General features: G+C 34.0%; 1 long non-coding RNA gene across 1 annotated transcript; it reads left to right on the top strand.

Annotated features, from left to right (window-relative positions):
* The first annotated feature begins 4,847 nt into the window (after positions 1 to 4,847).
* On the top strand, positions 4,848 to 6,111 carry LOC123472236. Its single transcript, XR_006646584.1, has 4 exons — positions 4,848 to 5,190; positions 5,248 to 5,358; positions 5,516 to 5,802; positions 5,869 to 6,111. It is a non-coding gene; the product is annotated as an uncharacterized LOC123472236 (long non-coding RNA).
* Positions 6,112 to 6,933: the final 822 nt, after the last annotated feature.

Genomic DNA, 6,933 nt, shown 5'->3' with positions numbered 1-6,933 from the left:
ATCTATTACAGGTAATCATTGTTTTATTTCATTAATTGTATTAAGTTTTTAATAATACTTATCAATATGTAACTCGTTACACATAACAGATCAATTTAAAGAAGTCTCCTTCTGGTGTTAACAACAATAATCAAAGTAGGTTACGTAAAATATTATTCTCTTTTTTGGTGGCTCATCATCATTTTCATCCATCTTGTCAGTGCACTTGGATTTTAAGCAATAAGTACGTGAATTAGATTCCCAATGGGAAGATCTTACTCAAAGGCATTTTGATTATGATGTAATTTTCTTTTGTGATTTTTTGTGAACTTACTTCTTCATTTTGTCATATTTCTTAAGTTGTATTCCAATAAAACTCAAGTTGGGGAAACAACACTAGAAGGAACTGAACTATAGTTTTATTTGAGTAATATTTGGTTTGTTTACTGACTGCTACCAATGTACTTTATTAGCTTTCTAAGGAATTACTGTTTACTACATCTAATCTGTATCAACAAGAAACTTGGAGAATGAAAAAAACTTGTTATTGAATTACACATTTTCCATCTACCCACACCGGAGATGCCATTTGCATTCTTGTGAAAAGGATCCGCGTTAAAAGCTTGTTTACGTTAATGGTTTTTAGAGCAGAACTAGCTAATGAATATAATTGAATATTTTTCATTGATGAGATATATTATATTAAAAATTTTGAAAGAAGTATTTATATATGATTAATGATTATTTAATTCGTAAACGATTACACTGTTTTCATGGCCACAATAATTTTATTTATATTTTTCTGATTCACCACTGCAAAATTATGTTTGCGCATAGTGTTATGCATCGGCGCAGCGAGTATACAAACGGTTAGAAACATTTGTTCATCACAACTCTACGCATACTATCAATTAGCTTACAATGACAGTAAGCGCAAAACCAATTTTGTTGCGGTACTTTTATTTTTTGAGCCTTCTATGTGCTGACCCTGCTGTCTCTATAAGCCTCTCTTAGGTATTTAGCGGCCAACGTGAACGTCCCCGCGATGTCGGAGTAGAGCGCACTAGGGTACTCTCACCGCGCGAAGAATTGTCTTAGCGCGAATATAAATATGGGTCATTCCATATGAAATCAACCAATGACAGTGACGGTCATCTTGGCGATTTTAAATTTTTTTATGTTTTATTGTTGATATATACTGTACTAGTTAGTATCCAAAATTTTTTTGAAAATAAATCACCTGTTCCCGTGTTACAGGCTTTCAAAGTTTTTAGCGCGCTTAAATTAGGTATAGTTTAATAATCATTTTTACCGTGGGAATTATTGCGATATTAAGAATTTTTTTTATTAAATAAACTAAGTCAATCATAAACTTAATTTACATGTATAGTTTGGGGGATGTGATGCTGTTTTAGATAGCAAGCGCGCTTAATTTAAGTATGATATATTTCGTGATTTCAAAATCACGTTATCGGGTGTTATCACTACATATTTTTTTTTTTTACATATTAATGTAGAATAGGGTTCGAAATACTATCCCAGTAATTTTTATCGCCATCTAAGCTCTGTATCACTACTATTTTTTCAATCAAAATCGTAAAAAATCAAAATTTTCACAAAATTGACTTTTTTTTTTAATTATTTGTCGAAAATCTTGTTCCGCGATCCCTTTCATTTTTTAATCATAAACGGAATGATATCTATGAAGTTCATAGCTACCAAAATTTTTATTCCTATAGAAAATAGCTTTATATGTATTGTTCGTTTTTCAGAAATTAATTAAAATTAATAGGTAAACAGTTATAAATTTTGAAAAATCGCTTCTTTTATCAACGGGGTTTTGAACATTTTTGGCGCGTATATAAGGGAAGCTGGGTTGGGCAATTTTCCCCATAAGCCCGCTAAAGGGTTGCTGATTAGCATTTCTCATAGTTTATTTTTATTTTCATTTGGTGTTTTCTTTATTCCGTAGTTTATTTGTTAAATAATAAGACAAGAAATGTAGCAATAGAGATTGTTTTATTGACTGAAACATCAAAAACTTTGAAACGAGAATGCAAATACATAGTAAAAATGCGTTATTGCACTACTTTGGCCTGCTTGCGCAAGGATTGCGCTGGATTGTGCACATTGTTTTTCTTCACCCATTCTTTAACGTTGAAAAAATTTCTTATTACAAGGTACTCCAAGATAAGATTTGGCAGGACTTCTTTCCGATGTTCATCACAACAAATTGTAATTTCTTCATGGGCATTCCGTCTTAAATCGGAAAAGGCATCCATGGTTCTTTCGAACCAGTCTCTGATTTGATAACTGGAGAGATCTACCTCCTTCCTGTATGAATCCTCAACGCACAAAAAAACCTTAAACATCGCAGGGGTACGAAACTTTAAGCCTCCGTGGCGTTCTCTTCGGGAAGTAGCTACATGCTCGTAAAAGTCTTGCGGTAAGAGTTCGAATTCAGTTTGTAGGGTTTTTAGACAGGCTTCACACTTCAGCAGGCTCTTCCAAGAATATAAAACATACCCACACAAATTGTATACCATGTGTCTCTTTATTTTTGCTTCCAATTCTTCGTGAAGTGTTGGGACATTTCGCTCACTTTCCAGTACTTCAGAGATGGAAGGAATTTTAAGAAATTCAAGATGAGTTAAAGGATCAGTTTCCTGAAACTGGTCATTGACAGTTAATGACTCGTAGTTCTTGTTGTCACGTTCCAATAACGTTTCCATAATTTTATCTTTCATGGATTTTCGAAGAAATTCACCCTTCTATTTTTCTGTCTTACATTTTTCCATGAGACATTTCTTGTAGGATACCAATAACTCTAGCTGCTCTTCCTCATCTACATTTCCGTGCTTGACATACTCTTTTGTAGGGAAATATATACAAAACAAGCGAAATAGCTGCATGAACGAGTGAATGGTAGGGTGTTTATTATCACCCCCATGATTTCTTATGATCCCAAAAAATCGCTAGATAAAAACATGTCATAATTACATACTTTCATTCATTAATAAAATAAAAACCTCGATGCAATCCTGGTTGAATTTGCCGGTTAACACAAAGGTGTAATTGTCGTCGAAGAGATCATTTGTGAGATCAATTATACTAGTCAGTGTCAATCTGAGAGCTTCTATAGTGGTCTGCGAAAGAAACGGTGTTAGATTGGCTTCCTTAGACATATGTTCAGACATATCGATCGCTTCAAGAAGTTCATTGAGTATCTAAAAATGAATTGAATATGATATTCATTAAAAAAAAGAACCGCGGAAGTCACGGTTGTATATAACCATACCTTGCATTTCGATTCCCAGTTTTCCTTACAAATAGATTCTTGTATGTGTCGCCCATTCATAACATCAAACGCGTTATTTAGAAGTCTCACCATTGCCTCTGTTGGTTCAGTGTTTTTGAATTCTTCCAATCCAAGATCTTCTCTGTAGTACTCAAATCCTCTTGCGGTACTTTCCGAAAACAGCTATAATAAAAAGAAATTAAAAATTATGTTATTAAAAATGATTACGTTAATGATTGAGTCTATTGATACCTGAGTAAATGGCCAATTTCACAGTCATTTTCTCCCATGAATTTGGGAATATATGGACCTGTGTTAATTTATGACACATCCTTAATGGGTTTCGCTCGTCAACCAAAAACAGATTTTTGAAATGTTCAAAATCAACATTCTCGCCACAAAACTAATATGTAACATCAGTATATGTACTCAATGAATTTCATTTGTTGAATTAATTACCTGAACGTATTCACGTTTGAAAATGTGATTTCTTATACATTTCATGATGTGTGGAACGTCAAATAGAAAATAGATTTTGTTTTTTGGTTTAGATGAATGCATCATGAAATTGCTTACTTCTCCCATTTCACCACTGACATTACATAACTTGTGAACCCCTTTGTTTGTTTGATGCACATCGCAAACTACATTACTTACTATCGCATTGTTTTTTTCCAATGCCATAATAGCCTTTAACACGAGAGATTGAATCACTTCAACACTAGCTGCTCCGTTTGTCGCGTACACACCAATCGGCTGAACCCACTTTTCTCTGTATGGCCGAAACATTAGGACGAAGGCATGGTCAGCAAGTTTGTCGCTTTTGTGTTTGATGTTGATGTCTCAATAATCTACTAATCCATCGAATTTCATTCTTTGTTTGTTGAACTGGAGCGACTTTTTAACAGACATTTCATCCCACAATAACGATCCTCTTCTCAAGTTTTCAGGTTTGCCACTCATATTCCTTCCAATAGATTCAATTGAGAAATCATTAAGACCATATGTTCCAGGGATTCCTCTAATTAAACGATTAATGGTATTGCGACTTGGCAAGGGCAGCATTCCATTTTCCCGTCACCACGTAGATGATCATATGCTTTTGGGCTTTTAATTCTCAACAACAGGCAATTAAAAATCCACTCCGTGTCATAACGGATTCCTCTTACATCTTTACATGCGGATGTCCTAAGAATTGCTTTTAGTAAAACTTGTGCCTGTATTTTAATGTAAAACAAAAAATTGTTTATTAAAATATTAAACAGAATACAGCAGGAACATCAAGTGTGATAGTCTAATAAAGACTTATACAATCGTATGAATGTCATGAAAATGTTATATGTAGCTAGAAATCAAATCAGTAATTCAGAAAAAAGTATTACGTGCTATTTTTGAAATGAAAGAAATATAGAAAAAATAAAGGAAAGGTCTTACGCGCAAAGCAAATAGATTACTACGAATTGTCATGACATAAACACAAAAGATATTATGTATATAATAGATGTTATTCCAATATAACCTGAGGTTGGAGAGTTTCGATAAATTCTATAAACTTTTCCTCTGTAGCAGTGGATCCTATCTTTTAGGAAAAATAAGATAAGATAAGATAAGATAAGATACTTTTGGTATCTTTTCTGTATCTTATATCTTGTAAAAATTTCGAAGAAAAAATAGTATCTTTATCTTTAGGGTAAGCTCATTTTAGCCTAAAGTTACCTAAAAGATACAAGATACTTTTGACCCCATCTACCGGGAAAAAGTCAAGCTACCTGTAGCAAATTTTATTTAAAGTCAGTTTTCCGTCATGCCTTTTTTCTTTGTCTGCTGCTACTGACCTGATCTGAGTACTGCTAGTCTGCTACTGACCACAGTACTGAAATTACGACAGTTAAATTCTTCTAACTATCAAACAGGTAATTTAATTCATTCAAATTTTTAATTTTTCCCTATTAACATTTCTTTTCTATTAGGCTATTGTGGTTTTTGCTGTTTATTGCAGGCTTGCAGCACTTTTTTTTTCCTTTTTTCCAATCACCCTATTATCCCTATAACAGTAGAAACTGTAACGTTCCACTTATCAGGTATATAAATTAATTAAAACTCATTATCACATTTACCCTATGAATTTGTTCTGAAAGGATCATGGAGGTATTGCAGAGAGAGTGTGATTTACAATTTGGTCCCTTAACCATGCTTTGTTAAAAGTGTATTCTATTCACATGTTTTTTTTTCTTACAGGCCATTGCGTTCAAATTTAGTCCAACCAGGCTCCAATGATTGGTCCAAAATGCCACCAAGAGTTACGAAGGCCTTTGGAAAAAGAAGTGGAACTATAGTTTCTAGAGGTCGAGGCTCAGTTCAAACCAGGGAAGAAAACCTACGACAAATTGTGGGCCAGCCTCCCATTAGTGATGCTCACCAGGAATTGTTAGATGAGGAAGGTGCAGAGGGAGGCAGTGATGACATTGTGGATTTGGCAGAATATGAAATCACATCCGCTAGTGCTGAGCCTTTACCTCCACCAGGTGAACCAATACCAAAATTTACTGTTGAATCATGGAAAGCGAAATGGAGACGAGATTTTTTCTCAGATTGGCGCTGGGCAGCGAAAAAGAAGGGCAATGGCCATCAGGTTTGGGCTCGCTGCAACACCGGGAAATGCAAAACAAAAAACAAACAACACTACTATTCAGGTGAATTAACTTCATTCTCAAACTTGGCTTCCGATATATTAACGGCCAAACGGTCTGCCATGAAAACCGATCTTTTTTCTAACTTAATGCTCATTAAGTGTAATGCTGGACTTAACGTAGGCTCATTTGATAAATAAATGAAAAGTAATGCTGAAAATAAATTTCCACGCAAAAATTTAATAAAAATCCAATGCGTTTTTTTTGTATTAAAGTATCTTATATCTTATTTTATCTTATCTTATCTTTAGGCTCTTCAAAAAAATTTCAAAAATATCTTATCTTAACGATTTTTTTTAGATACTATCTTGTATCGGAGCATTTTTTTCGGTATTGATGAAATATCTTAACTTAACTTAACTATTTTTTTTTTCAGTATCTGTATCTTTAGGGTAAAAAAAAAAGATAGGATTCACTGCTCTGTAGGCTGCGACAGCTGTGTCCATAGGGTATTGAGTTCCATTTTGACCTTCTATATGTTATGTAACATAAATTAAACGTGTTTTAGATTAGTGTTGCAATTCTTTTTTACAATTTTCCTTACCTTCAACATCGCGGATTTCCGATGACAAGTTCTTACCGCCTTTGCTCTAAGTACCCGACATTTATCCAATTTGTTCTCCACTTTGCTCTGATTGAAGTTCCAAATCTTTTTGTTTAAGCCATATCTAAAAAGACGACATTCTAAGCAATAGTTGATTTTCTTCTCAGTTGGATACTTAAGTGGGCGAGGTTCTAAAAGCATAGTGCAATTGTACGATCTCCACACTCCTTTGTGTTCAAAACCTTTAGTGCTGTTCGTTAACTGCCACATCTGTTGTTCATTGCATTCTGCAAATTTCTGTAAACTTACACCACAGCAAATGTCAAGTTCATAAACAACTTCAATTGCATTTTTTACTATGTCTACTGAATTAGGGATCGTTGGTAAAATAGTAAAAGTGTTTTTTGGCACTTGTACTCCGT

This window comes from Daphnia magna, linkage group LG5 (genome assembly GCF_020631705.1).
Source record: "Daphnia magna isolate NIES linkage group LG5, ASM2063170v1.1, whole genome shotgun sequence".
Taxonomy (NCBI): Eukaryota; Metazoa; Arthropoda; class Branchiopoda; order Diplostraca; family Daphniidae; genus Daphnia; species Daphnia magna.
The sequence above is the reverse complement of the archived record's forward strand: the minus strand, read 5'-3'. Positions and strand labels throughout refer to the sequence as shown.